General features: G+C 41.8%; 1 protein-coding gene across 3 annotated transcripts in view; it reads right to left on the bottom strand.

Moving 5' to 3' along the window:
• UBAC2 (UBA domain containing 2) overlaps window positions 1-15,480 on the bottom strand; it is a 195,747-nt gene that overhangs the window by 129,155 nt on the left and 51,112 nt on the right. The gene's annotated exons all lie outside the window — the stretch shown is intronic.

Below are 15,480 nucleotides of genomic sequence, written 5' to 3'. Positions count from 1 at the left end.
CAAGGACACAACCAAAAAAGAACGCTACAGACCAATATCTCTGATGAACACAGATGCGAAAATATTGAACAAAATTCTAGCCAACTGATTACAGTAGTATATTAAAAAGATTGTTCATCATGACCAAGTGGGGTTTATCCCAGGCAGGCAAGGTTGGTTTAATATACGTAAATCCATCAATGTGATCCACCACATCAACAAAAGCAAGACCAAAAACCACATGGTCATATCAATAGATGCAGAGAAAGCCTTTGACAAAATACAACATCCCTTTATGATCAAAACACTACAAAAAATGGGAATAGATGGAAAATTCCTCAAGATAGTGGAGTCTATATATATAGCAAACCTACAGCCAACATCATACTCAATGGTGAAAAACTGGAAGCATTTCCCCTCAGATCAGGTACTAGACAGGGCTGCCCACTATCACCATTACTATTCAACATAGTGTTGGAAGTTCTTGCCATAGCAATCAGGCAGGAGCAAGGAATTAAAGGCATCCAGATTGGAAGAGAAGAAGTCAAACTCTCCTTATTTGCAGATGACATGATAGTATACATGGAAAAACCTAAGGAATCCAGCAAGAAGCTTTTGGAAATCATCAGGCCATACAGTAAGGTGTCAGGCTACAAAATTAACATTCAAAAGTCAGTGGCATTCCTCTATGCAAACACTAAGCTAGAAGAAGTTGAAATCCAGAAATCAATTTCTTTTACTATAGCAAGAAAAACAACAAAATATCTAGGAGTAAACCTAACCAAAGAAGTGAAAGATTTGTACACTGAAAATTATGAGTCACTACTCAAGGAAATTGAAAAAGACACAAAGAAGTGGAAAGATATTCCATGTTCATAGGTTGGAAGAATTAACATCATCAAAATGAATATACTACCCAGAGCCATCTACAAATTTAATGCTATCCCCATCAAGATCCCAAGCACATTTTTTAGGAGAATAGAAAAAATGCTACAAATGTTTATCTAGAACCAGGAAAGACCTAGAATTGCCAAAACAATCTTGAGAAAAAAGAACAGAACCGGAGGCATCACACTCCCAGATCTCAAATTGTATTATAGGGCCATTGTCATCAAAACTGCTTGGTACTGGAACATGAATAGACAATACTGACCAGTGGAATGGAATTGAGAGCCTAGAAGTAAGCCCCCACACCTATGGACAGCTAATCTTTGACAAAGGTGCCCTGACTATTAAATGGGAAAAGCAGTCCCTTCAACAAATGGTGTTGGAAAAAATGAATTGAAACATGCAGAAGAATGAAACTGAACCACTATATTTCACCAAATACAAAAGTAAATTCCAAGTGGATCAAGGACTTGGATGTTAGACCACAAACTATCAGATACTTAGAGAAAAATATTGGCAAAACTCTTTTCTGCATAAATTTTAAAGACATCTTCAATGAAACAAATCCAATTACAAAGAAGACTGAGACAAGCATAAACCTATGGGACTACATCAAATTAAAAAGCTTCTGCACAGCTAAAGAAACTACTGCACAAACCAAGAGACCCCTCACAGAATGGGAGAAGATCTTTACATGCCATACATCAGACAAGAGGCTAATAACCAGAATATATAAAGAACCTGCAAATCTCAACAACAAGACAACAAATAATCCCATCCAAAAATGGGGGGAGGACTTGGACAGAATATTCACCACAGAAGAGATCCAAAAGGCTGAGAAGCACATGAAAAAAATGCTCCAAGTCTCTGACTATCAGAGAAATGCAAATGAAGAGAACAATGAGATATCACTTCACTCCTGTGAAAATGTCATACATCAGAAAAGGTAATAGCAGCTAATGTTGGAGATGTTGTGGGGTCAAAGGAACCCTCCTGCACTGCTGATGGGAATGTAAATTGGTCCAACCTCTGTGGAGAACAGTCTGGAGAACTCTCAGAAGGCTAGAAATCACCTACCCTATTTTCCTACAATTCCTCTCCTGGGGATATATCCTAAGGAATCTAACACACTCATCCAAAAAGATCTGTGTACACATATGTTCTTGGCAGCACAATTTGTAATAGCCAAAACCTGGAAGCAACCCAGGTATCCAACAACAGATGAGTGGCTGAGCAAGTTGTGGTATATATATATATATATATACACACACACACAATGGAATACTACTCAGCTGTAAAAAATGGTGACTTCACCGTTTTCAGCCGATCTTGGATGGACCTTGAAAATTTCATGTTAAGTGAAATAAGTCAAAAACAGAAGGGTGAATATGGGATGATCTCACTCTCAGGCAGAAGTTGAAAAACAAGATCAGAAAAGAAAACACAAGCAGAACCTGAACTGGAATTGGCGTACTGCACCAAAGTAAAAGACTCTGGGGTGGGTGGGTGGGGAGAATACAGATCCAAGAAGGATGACAGAGGACCTAGTGGGGGTTGTATTGTTATATGGAAAACTGGGAAATGTTATGCATGTACAAACTACTGTTATTTACTGTTGAATGTAAAACATTAATTCCCCAATAAAGAAATTTTAAAAATACAGAATTCCCGTTTTTAATCCCACCTACAGCATAACTCTTCTAGGAATATATCTAAACAGTTAAAATGTCTGTAGAAACTAAGGTACCTCTCTCTTATTTGATAAACTATGTCACCATTTCAGCCCCATAGAGTAATTTACCATACAAAGCAGTCTACTGCTTTGAACTGAGCTCTGCCCAACACTGCCATCTAGTGGAGCACAGGGCGCAGCAACGTGCATGAAAAGGCATGTGTGTTGCGTCATGTGGAAGCGTAAGCAGACCACAGTGACGCTTAGCAGTGCACAAGAGATACCCCTTTACTTTGGGTATTTTATTTGACACATGTTCACAACTGTCCCTCTAATGACTCACTATTCAGAACCTGTCATTTCACCCTCATTTTAACGTCAAGATTTCTCCCTTCTGTTTTAGCCATCTGTACTAGATTTCAAGATGTAAGCATAACCTGTTCACAAGAACGAAAGCCCAGTCATTTGGATTATGATACAGAGAGTGAAGGCCGCTTCCTCTTGCCAGGGGCTTACTTCCCTAGTGACAGCAGCAGATGCACTCCTCCACAGAGGAGGAGAAGCTCTGGGTCTTCAGGAAACTCAGGCAGGCAGAGGGGCCGGAAGTGGAGTCCTCTGGCAGCCCCTAAACCTGGAGCATGCTGGCCTCTGCTGTTCTTTCCCATGGGACCCAATGGTCAGGGAGGTACCCGTGAGAGGAGAGTGAGGGGACAGTGGCTCTGAGAAAGTTCTTCACTCTTCCCTAAAGTGATGAGAACCAAGTTCACTGCTGTCATTCTGCTAGGGGAGTCAACTATTGGCACGAGAGTGGTTTCTTAGAAACAGCATCATTTTAAATGTCTGAAGTGGACACTTTCAGAAACCCTGAGGAGGCACTGTGCCCTTGGTGGTCTCACACAATTTCCCCTGCACTCCTGTGTTCATGGCTCCGCCACAACTTCCCTAGCCTTGTCAGTTCAACCAGTGCCCAGTGGGGTGCGCTGTATCCAGAGGAGCCCTTCCTTCAGATGCCCTGCTCTGATCACAGCCCCGCTCTCCCATCAGTACCTGCTCCTGTCCCTGGGAGGAAGAGCAGAGAGGGCCTGTCTGCTGCTCTCTGCCCTGTGGCCCCGTGGCAGGTCTTTGTGCCACCCCACCCCCCATTTGGTACCCAGGGCAAGACCTGTGGCATCTGCATCAGCCAGGAGTTACTTTCCAGGACTTGGGGCTGGAGAAATAGCTCCATGGGTAAAGACTGCACTATGTACAGGGCCCGGGTTCAAGGACTGGCAGCACATGGGATACCACGGCACTAGGGATAGTTCTGGGGCTGTGTTGTCTGTCTGTCTATCTAAAGAAAGAGCCGAGGTCATGTGATGGCGCACCTGATTGAACACGCACATTGCAGTGCACAAAACCAGGGTTCAAGCCCCCAGTTCCCATCTGCGGGGGGGAGCTTCACAAGTGGTGAAGCAGGGCTGCATGTAGCTCTCTCTCCCTGTCTATTTGCCCATTCCTCTCAATTTCTGTCCCTAACAGAAAAGAAAGTTACCAGGAGCAGAGAAATAAATCACTCATATTTGAGGCTGTGGATACACAGAAACAAACTAAAGAGGGCCGCTGGGCTTTGCCCATGTGTGTTGCTGCAGAAGTACTGATACCTCCCCACCACCACCACCACCACCACTCTGGACTTTCAAGCCCTGATGTTCCCTGTTCCTGGGGAGTCACGTCTGACTATGGAGCCCTCCCTCTCTCCTCTCACTATCCCAGCTCTCACCACAGCTTGTTTTTGGGGAGGTTACCGACTTACAGTACAGTCGTTGGCACATGGCTGCTATCTGCCATCTTGCCATGAAAGGTGTCTGCAAAACAACCCCAACTTGGGACCTTTCCCATGGATATGAGAGCCACCACTCGCCAACCCCATTCCCTGCCCTCCTCCCCCATACACCCAACCATCCAAGTCTCTCCTTTCTGCTCTTGTCTCTAAACTCTGCCCATGAGTGAGACCTTCCCATATTCATCCTGCTCTTTCTCGCTGATCTCACTTAACAGGATTCCTTTAAGCTCTTTTAAGGCAACTGTCTGCAGCAGCCCCCCAAACTCATCTCTCCCTTATCTCCAGGGTTCCCCCTCAGCTACCTCCCCCTACTGTAAGGTGTGGCCCTGGGGCCAAGTTCTGGCCAATCCTCTGTACATAAGGGTGATGTCTACTATTTCCAAAGCACCGGGTGAAAAGCAGTCCTGCTCCTGGATTCACTTCCCAGAGGTGAAGAGAAAGAATGGGGCCACCTTGGAGAGTGCCAGAGTTATCTGTCTCCTCATTATAGGAGAGGAGTCTTCATCCTCACTGCAGTTAACCACCCCCCACACACCCCACCTGCAAGACTGATGAGCAAATGCAATTATTCCCACAGTAGCCGCTGCCGAGAACTCATCCACAGCAAGCAATGAGAACACTCCACGGAGGTGGATGTTAGTCTATCAAATGCACTTGACTGCAATGACAGAGACTAAGAATTCTGGGCGCAGGGGGTCCAGAGCTTCAGAGAGCCTGCTTTACCCTCGGAGGGTGTTCAGGTCTGCAGTTCAAGACTTTCAGATCAAGGACACACTGATTTTACTAAAGAAAATCATCCTACCCCGGCATTTAACAATGCAGTGTTTCGTTTCATTCCTTTCGTAAACATATAATAAATAAGCAGGCTTAAAATGGTGCTCCCCCCCCCAAAAAAAAAGAACTTCTGTATATCGAAGAAGATAGAATAAGAAAGGCCACCTCCGGAAAAGCTGAAATCCTCACAAATTATATCTGAATGGTATTGGTGACCCAGCAAAATAGCTCACTCCGACTGGGTGTTGCTTTGCTGTATATGAGCCCAGCCCCCACTACTCTGAAGAAAGCTTGGGTGCTGTGGTACCTCTCTCTTTTTGCCTCTCAATCTCTCTGTCTCTATCGAAAAGAGAAAGAAAAGGGATTAGTAAACAGAAAATACAAAGAACACCTTCAACTCAACACAGCAACAAGAAGCTGGTTTACAGGTATCAGAGGACCTGGACAGCACTCCGAAGGAACACACACAGGTGGCACTTGACACATGAGAAGAGGCTCAGTGCCACCATCATCTGGGAAATGAAACAAACCCACACTGAAACCACCTCGTGCCCATTAGGATGGCTACTGTCAGAACAAAACAGAAAATGAGTGTTGGCAACAACATCAAACAATGGGAACCTTTTTACCTTTTTTTTTTTCTTAGACTAGAGCACTGCTTAGCTCTAGTTTATGGTGGTGTGGGGTATGGAACCTGGGTCCTTGGAGCCTCAGGCATGAGAGTCTCTTTGCATAACCACTGTGCTATCTACCCCCACCCAAAATGGGAACCTTTGTGCATTGCTTGGGGGAGGAGGGTAAAGTGATGCAGCTGTTTAGAAAATCAGTATCTTGAGGGACTTCCAGAGGCCGGGCTATGGAGCAGCAGCAGCTATGTTTCTCTCCTCTCTCAGGTCAACTAGGAACACCAAAGGAGACCACCTGGGACCACAACAAGTCAGGACTAGAACCACTTCAGGAACCCACCAGATCACCAGTGAATGCAAACACGTGTGGCTGGTGGGCAGAGAGGAGCCTAGGGAGAGATTAAGTGCCTGGTAATGGTCCTGCAGTTTATCAGTTGGAACACCACCTCCAGTCTGTTCCACCAACAAGGGGACAGCTGAAGGGAGGAGAGGACTCCCCTGAGACTCACCAAATGCAACTGTGAGTCTCCATTGCTACTGCCCTCAGAATCTGGCGCAGCGGCAGGGAGGCCCTGTGCTGACACAGGGGACAGAGAACTAACCAGGAAACTCAGAAGACCTATACCTTTGTGGCCTAGCAGTGGGGCTGTGAGAGTCTCTTTGCATAACCACTGGTTTATCTCAGCACCACCATGCTTCATTTCTTGGTCAGGAGTAAGTAATTAAGTAAGAAGCCTACTGGTAATTTAAAAGTCCTCAGGCTCCCATAGCCTACAGGGAAAAAAAAAGAACAAAAGAGGCTTTTAAGCCCCTGAGCTCCAACTCAGCGATTAAAATAATACTGAAACAACTGTCAATTTCCACAACTGTGAACTCTTTAATTACCTTACTTAGACACAAGTCAATCCAGGCAATACTGATCAGTAATTTGAAAAGTACTGAGGGAACTCATAACAAAATATATAAAATGGTTAAACCAACAAGAGGAAATATTTGAGAAATGAACCAGGACAAAAGTTCAGCTATAAGCCCCCAAAGGGTGAAGCACAAAATAATGAGGTCAACATCCAAACACTAGCTAAGGAAACAATCACAGGAGTGAGTAAAGAGGTTGGAAGAATTGTCATCAGAAATGCAGAAACATCAAATGAAATCCTGGAAGAAAACATTGTCTCAAGGTTATTAGAGAGCTGAAATCTGAAACAGCTGAGCTAAGAACACAACTAGCTAAAACAGTAACAGAACAGGGTAACAAAATAAATGAACTCCAGAAAACAGCAGAGGGGAGAGAGAATAGAATCAATGAAGCTGAACAGAATTAGCAAGATTGAGGATGAATTAGAGACAACTAAAAAAGAAGTAAGAGATCTCCAAAAGAGATTAAGAGATGCTGAAAGCAACAACAGAGTCCTATGGGATGACTTCAAAAGAAACAATATGCATTATTGGCTTACCAGAGGAAGAAAGAGAGGGAGAAGAAGAAAGCATTCTTCAGGCCGTAACAGCTGAAAACTTCTCTAGTCTAGACAACATCAAAGACTTAAAGGTTCAAGAAGCCCAGAGGGTCCCAAACAGAATTAACCCAGACTTAAAGACACCAAGACACATCCTATTTAGAATGGAAAGGAATAAGGATAAAGAAAGGATCCTGAAGGCTGCAACAGAAAAACAGAGTCACCTACAGAGGAAAACCCTTAAGATTAGCAGCAGACTTCTCCACACAAACACTACAGGCCTGAAGAGAATGGCAAGATATCTATCGAGCATTCAATGAGAAAGGCTTTCAACCAAGAGTACTGTATCCTGCTAGACTGTCATTCAGACTAGATGGAGGCATAAAAACCTTCTCAGACAAGCAACAGTTGAAAGAATCAACTATCAAGTCAGGCAGTAGCACATCAGGTTAAGCACATGTGGAGCAAAGCACAAGAATCAGTTAGGGTCCCAGTTCAAGCCCCTGGCTCCCCACCTACAGGGGAGTCGCTTCACTAGCAGTGAAGCAGGTCTGCAGGTGTCTCTCTGTCTCTCTTCCTCTCTATCTCCCATTCTCTCTCAATTTCTCTGTCTCTATCCAATAACAAATAATTTTTTAAAAATATTTATTTTATTTATTTATTCCCTTTTGTTGCCCTTGTTTTATTGTTGTAGTTATTATTGTTGTTGTCGTCGTTGGATAGGACAGAGAGAAATGGAGAGAGGAGGGGAAGACAGAGAGGAGATAAAGATAGACACCTGCAGACCTGCTTCACCGCCTGTGAAACAACTCCCCTGCAGGTGGGGAGCCGTGGTTCGAACCGGGATCCTTATGCCGATCCTTGTGCTTTGAGCCACCTGCGCTTAACCCGCTGCGCTACAGCCCGACTCCCTAACAAATAAATTTTTAAAAATTAAAAAAAAAAAGAATCAACTGTCACCAAGCCCGCCATGAAAGAAGTTCTGAAAGGTCTCCCTCCTATAAACAGTCAGACCACCATAAATAGGCCATTTATCAGAACACTCTAGAACTCTACAAGAATGGCGTTAAAATATCTTCAATCTTTGATATCAATACATGTCAATGGCCTGAATTCACCTATTAAAAGGAGGTCTCGAAACTTTACATCAGGCTCAACCTGACGCTGTTGACTGGCTATGGAAAAAGGGCAAACGCTAGAAGAAGAAAAAGGCACAGAGTAGGAAGATGGATCAGAAAAAACACAACCCAACAATATGCTGTCTACAGCAAACCCACCTAACTCAACAAGACAAACACAGACTCAAAGTGAAAGGATGGAAAACTAACATTTCAACGTTTTGAAAATTTCTTTTGTCCCACCCCTATTTTAGTTGTTTGATTTTAATTTCACCCTACTCATTTTTTTTTTTTTTTTTTTGCCCTATGCGGTTTAACTTTATCTCCCACGTGTTGAGTTAGTATGGTCCACTTTGATTCTTCCCTATGTGGGTCCCAAAAAGTGTTTCTAAGTTTTTTTTTTTTTTTTGGAATGGTGTTTATGGTTTCCCATTTAACAATACAACCCCCACTATGTCATTCATCATCTTTCATGGACCTGTATTCTCCCCACCCAACCACCCACCCCAGAGTCTTTTACTTTGGTGTAATACTCCAATTCCATTTCAGGTTCGACTTGTGTTTTCTTTTCTAATCTTATTTTTCAACTTGGGCCTGAGAGTGAGATCATCCCATATTCATCCTTCTGTTTCTAACTTACTTCACTCAACATGATTTTTTCAAGGTCCATCCAAGATCGGCTGAAAACGGTGAAGTCACCATTTTTTACAGCTGAGTAGTATTCCATTGTGTATATATACCACAACTTGCTCAGCCACTCATCTGTTGTTGGATACCTGGGTTGCTTCCAGGTTTTGGCTATTACAAATTGTGCTGCCAAGAACATATGTGTACACAGATCTTTTTGTATGGATGTGTTGGGTTCCTTAGGATATATCCCCAGGAGGGGAATTGCAGGGTCATAGGGTAGGTCCATTTCTAGCCTTCTGAGAGTTCTCCAGACTGTTCTCCACAGAGGTTGGATCAATTGACATTCCCATCAGCAGTGTAGGAGGGTTCCTTTGACCCCACACCCTCTCCAGCATTTGCTGCTGTTACCTTTTCTGATGTATGACATTCTCACAGGAGTGAAGTGATATCTCATTGTTGTCTTGATTTGCATTTCTCTGACAATCAGAGACTTGGAGCATTTTTTCATGTGTTTCTCGGCCTTTTGGATCTCTTCTGTGGTGAATATTCTGTCCAAGTCCTCCCCCCATTTTTGGATGGGGTTATTTGTTGTCTTGTTGTTGAGTCTGGCAAGCTCTTCATATATATTGGTTATTAAACTCTTATCTGATGTATGGCATGTAAAGATCTTCTCCCATTCTGTGAGGGGTCTCTTGGTTTGGGTAATGGTTTCTTTTGCTGTTAAGAAGCTTTTTAATTTGATGTAATCCCATAGGTTTATACTTGCCTTAGTCTTCCTTGTAATTGGATTCGTTTCATTGAAAATGTCTTTAAAATTTACGCGGAAAAAAGTTCTGCCAATATTTTCCTCTAAGTATCTGATAGTTTGTGGTCTAACATCCAAGTCCTTGATCCACTTGGAATTTACTTTTGTATTTGGTGAAATACAGTGATTCAGTTTCATTCTTCTGCATGTTTCAACCCATTGTTTCCAACACCATTTGTTGAAGAGACTCTGCTTTCCCCATGTAATAGTCTGGGCCCCTTTGTCAAAGATTAGATGTCCATACGTGTGGGGCCTCATTTCTGGGCTCTCAATTCTATTCCACTGGTCAGTGTGTCTGTTCATGTTCCAGTACCAAGCAGTTTTGATGACAATGGCCCTATAATACAGTTTGAGTTCTGGGAGTGTGATGTCTCCGGTTCTGTTCTTTTTTCTCAAGATTGTTTTGGCAATTCTAGGTCTTTTCTGGTTCCAGATAAACATTTGTAGCATTTTTTCTATTCTCCTAAAAAATGTGCTTGGGATCTTGATGGGGATAGCATTAAATTTGTAGATGGCTCTGGGTAATATATTCATTTTGATGATGTTAATTCTTCCAACCCATGAACATGGAATATCTTTCCACTTCTTTGTGTCTTTTTCAATTTCTTTGAGTAGTGACTCATAATTTTCAGTATACAAGTCTTTCACTTCTTTGGTTAGGTTTACTCCTAGATATTTTATTGTTTTTGTTGCTATGGAAAAAGGAACTGATTTCTGGATTTCAATTTCTTCCAACTTAGTGTTTGCATAGAGGAATGCCACTGACTTTTGAATGTTAATTTTATAGCCTGACACCTTACTGTATGGCCTGATGATTTCCAAAAGCTTCTTGCTGGATTCCTTAGGTTTTTCCATGTATACTATCATGTCATCTGCAAATAAGGAGAGTTTGACTTCTTCTCTTCCAATCTGGATGCCTTTAATTCCTTGTTCCTGCCTGATTGCTATGGCAAGAACTTCCAACACTATGTTGAATAGTAATGGTGATAGTGGGCAGCCCTGTCTAGTACCTGATCTGAGGGGAAATGCTTCCAGTTTTTCACCATTGAGTATGATGTTGGCTGTAGGTTTGCTATATATATAGACTCCACTATCTTCAGGACTTTTCCATCTATTCCCATTTTTTGTAGTGTTTTGATCATAAAGGGATGTTGTATTTTGTCAAAGGCTTTCTCTGCATCTATTGATATGACCATGTGGTTTTTGGTCTTGCTTTTGTTGATGTGGTGGATCACATTGATTGATTTATGTATATTAAACCAACCTTGCATGTCTGAGATAAACCCCACTTGGTCATGATGGACAATCTTTTGATATACTGCTGTATCCTGTTGGCTAGAATTTTGTTGAATATTTTTGCATCTATGTTCATCAGAGATATTGGTCTGTAGTTTTCTTTTTTGGTTGTGTCCCTGTCTGCTTTTGGTATCAGGGTGATGTTGGCTTCATAGAAGCTGGCAGGGAGTATTCTAGTGTCTTCAATCTTTTGGAAGACTTTTAAAAGTAGAGGTATTAGTTCTTCTTTGAAAGTTTTGTAGAATTCATTTGTATAACCATCTGGTCCAGGACTTTTATTTTTGGGAAGATTTTTGATAACTGTTTCAATTTCATTAGCTGTGATGGGCCTGTTCATGTTATCCACTTCTTCTTTACTTAGTTTTGGAAGTTGGTAGGTATCTAGGAAATCATTCATTTCTTCCAGGTTCTCTAGCTTGGTGGCATATAGTTGTTCATAGAAGCCTCGCATGATATGTTGAATTTCTGCAGTGTCTGTTGTGATATCTCCTCTTTCATTTACTATCCGATTTATTTGGGTCTTCTCCCTTTTTTGTTTTGTGAGTCTAGCTAAAGGCTTGTCGATTTTGTTTACTCTTTCGAAGAACCAACATTTACTTTCATTGATCTTTTGTATGGTTTTCCTATTCTCAATGTTATTTATTTCTGCCCTAACTTTAGTGATTTCTGTCCTTCTGGTTGCTTTAGGATTCCTTTGTTGTTCTTCTTCTAGGTCTTTAAGATGTGCATTTGATAGCTTGTGTCTTCATTTTCATTGAACTCTCGAAACATTTTGATTTCTTCCTTGGTTTCCTCTTTGACCCAGAAGTTGTTAAGAAGTGTACTGTTGGGCTTCCACATTTTGGGACTCTTACTAATCTTTTGCTGATTGTTAAGTGTTAGTTTAATTCCACTGTGGTCTGAGAAGATGCTTGGGATGATTTCAGTGCTCTTGAATTGGCTGATGCTGTCTTTGTGGCCTAACATATGGTCTATCCTTGAGAATGATCCATGTGGATTTGAGTAAAATGTGTATTCCAGTTTCTTGGGATGAATGACCCTGAAAATGTCCAATAGTTCTAGTTTATCTATCTCTTCATTTAGCTCCCTTATGTCTTTACTGATTTTCTTCCTGGATGATCTGTCAAGTTGAGATAGTGGGGTGTTGAAGTCCCCTACTATGATTGTGTTACTGTTAATATATTGCTGTAGCTCTTTCAGTAGAAGTTTGATGTATTTAGATGGCTTCTCATTGGGTGCATAGATATTAATAATTGTGAAGTCCTCTTGATTGACTGATCCTCTGAGCATTAAGTAGTGTCCATTCCTATCTTTTTTAATCTTATCTATTTTAAAGTCTATCATGTCAGATATGAGAATAGCTGTTCCTGCCCTTTTTTGTGGGCCATTGGCTTGTATGATAGTTTTCCATCCTTTCACTTTAAGTCTGTGTTTGTCTTGTTGAGTTAGGTGAGTTTCCTGTAGACAGCATATTGTTGGGTTTTGTTTTCTGATCCATCTTCCTACTCTGTGTCTTTTAATAGGTGAATTCAGGCCATTGACATTTATTGATATCAAAGATTGAAGATATTTTAACGCCATTCTTGTAGAGTTTTAGAGTGTTTTGATATATGTCCTATTTGTGGTGGTCTGGTTGTTTATAGGAGACCTTTCAGAACTTCTTTCAGGGCTGGCTTGGTGATGGTTGCTTCCTTCAACTGTTGCTTGTCTGAGAAGGTTTTGATGCTTCCATCTAGTCGGAATGACAATCTAGCAGGATATAGTATTCTTGGCTGAAAGCCTTTCTCATTGAATGCTCGATAGATATCTTGCCATTCTCTTCTGGCCTGTAGTGTTTGTATGGAGAAGTCTGCTGCTAATCTTATGGGTTTTCCTTTGTAGGTGACTCTTTGTTTTTCTCTTGCAGCCTTGAGGATCCTTTCTTTATCCTTATTCCTTACCATTCTAAGTATGACATGTCTTGGTGTCTTTAGGTCTGGGTTAATTCTGTTTGGGACCCTCTGGGCTTCTTGAATCTTTATGTCTTTGGTGTTGTCTAGACTAGAGAAATTTTCAGCTATTATGGCCTGGAGAATGCTTTCTTCCTCTCCTTCTCTTTCTTCCTCTGGTAAGCCAATAATGCGTATATTGTTTCTTTTGAAGTCATCCCATAGGACTCTGTTGTTGTTTTCGGCATCTCTTAATCTCTTTTTGAGATCTCTTACTTCTTTTTTAGTTGTCTCTAATTCATCCTCAATCTTGCTAATTCTGTCTTCAGCCTCATAGATTCTATTCTCTCTGCCCTCTACTGCTTTCTGGAGTTCATCTATTTTGTTGCCCTGCTCTGATACTGTTTGAGCTTGTTCAGCTAGTTGCCTTCTTAGCTCAGCGATTTCAGCTTTCAGCTCTCTAATAACCATGAGATTATTAGAATTTTCTTCCATATTCTCATTTGTTGTTCCTGCATTTCTGATTACAATTTTTTCAAATTCTTTACTCACTCCTGTTATTATTTCCTTAGCTAATGTTTGGATGTTGAACTCGTTGTTTTGTGCTTCACCCTCTGGAGGACTTTTAGCTGGACTCTTGTCCTGGTTCGAGTCTCCAATATTTTTTCTTGTTGTTTTAACCATTTTATATATGATGTTATGAGTTCCCTTTATCAGTACTTTTCAAATTATTGATCACTATTGCCTGGATTGACTTGTGTCTAGTAATTTAATTAAAGGTTTTACCGTGGTGGAAGTTAACAGTTTTTTCAGTCCCTGAGTTGGAGTTCAGTGATGTAAAACCCTCTTTTTTTTTCTTCCCTGTAGGCTATGGGAGCCTGAGGGCTTTTAAACTATCAATAGGCTTCTTAGCTTAATCACTGACTCCTGACCAAGAGATAAAGCAGGGTGTGGCAGAGATAATCCAGTGGTTACACAAAGAGACTTTCACAGCCCCTCAGCTATGCCACCGAGGTATAGGTCTTCTCCTGAGTTTCCCCGTCAGATCTCTGTGCCCTGGTGTCCCTCCCTGTTGCTGCTCCAGATTCTGAGGGTAGTAGCAATGGAGACTCAGAGTTGCACTTGGTGAGTCTCTGGGGAATCCTTTCCTCCTTTCAGCTGTCCCCTTGTTGTGGAGCAGACTGGAGGTGGTGTCTCTACTGATAAACTGCTGAACTGTTAGCAGTCACTTAATCTCTCCTTAGGCCCCTCTCTCCTCTCTGTCACCAGCCACGTGTGTTTGTACTCACCGGTGATTTACTGGGTTCCTGTGGTCATTCTAGTCCTGTCTTGTTTCGGTCCGGTCATGTTTCTAAGTTTTAACCCCACCTCCATATGGCTCGGAATTTAATCTGCTCCAACCTGTTTCTATGGTTACCCACTCTCTTTCTGTTGTTGTTGGTTTTTCTGCTCAAGGCAGTTTTTTCCTTGACTTTTATTTACCACGCATGTTAAGTCTTTTCTTTTTACCCCCATGCCCTTTACTACTTGACTTTAAACCTTATTAGGGACCCAACAAACATGCTAATTCTTGGTAAATGACTGACAATTAATTTTAATCTTTCTTTTGCTCTCACTTTTTCTAAACTGCCACAATGAGTATATTACATTCTAAAGAAGACAGTTTTCACCTCAGACAATTGAAAGAAACTTTAAAGATATGTAAAATTCAGTGTTCCAGCTGAGAATTAAGAAAGTTGCTGAATGTTATAGAGGTGGTCTCTGGACCTCTTCCCAAGAATACAGCTACATCAGTTGAGATATGGACGCAAATTGGAGATAATTTACTGAAAAATATTGGTATAGTCACAGCAAAACAACTTTGGACTTATAAGTGCTGCCTTTCTGCTCTAAATCAATTACAGGCTTCTTTGCAGGACTATTCTCTAAATCCTTCTTCTCCTCAAATTTCCAATTCCACTTCTCCTTCTTCCTCCTCTTCTCAGATACAAACTGTTTCTGTCATGCCCGAAACCCAGACATTCTCACATTTTTCTACTGAGCCTAAGCCAGCTAACCTGCCTATATAGGACCTTATCTATACTGTCTCACTATTCCATACACCACCCCACCACCACAATCTTTGATCCATGGAAATCCTTTCCTTAGCCCAGATCCCCCACTGCCTCCATGCAGCCTATGTAGCCTCCATCTGCACCCCTGTGGTGCCCCTACCTCCACCCCCTCTTCCTGTGTGTTCACCACCCTCCCTTCCACACACACTTCAACTGGCTACCCCCTGTGACTCCATACCATTTAACCCATCCTTACAACTACCACCTCTTCCTGCTGTGCCATGACTCACTCAACCCCTTCCTAACTCCTCCTCCTCATTCTTCCTTGCCTTCACCTGCTATAGACTCAGATTTGCCTGCTACCAGTTCTGAAAACAGAAAATTCCCTTTCAAAACTGCATTAGGGAGATGTTTAGAAGAAGGACTTAAGAAAA

The sequence above is a fragment of the Erinaceus europaeus genome, chromosome 5 (assembly GCF_950295315.1).
Source record: "Erinaceus europaeus chromosome 5, mEriEur2.1, whole genome shotgun sequence".
NCBI lineage: Eukaryota > Metazoa > Chordata > Mammalia > Eulipotyphla > Erinaceidae > Erinaceus > Erinaceus europaeus.
This window is presented reverse-complemented; position numbering and strand designations above follow the sequence as displayed.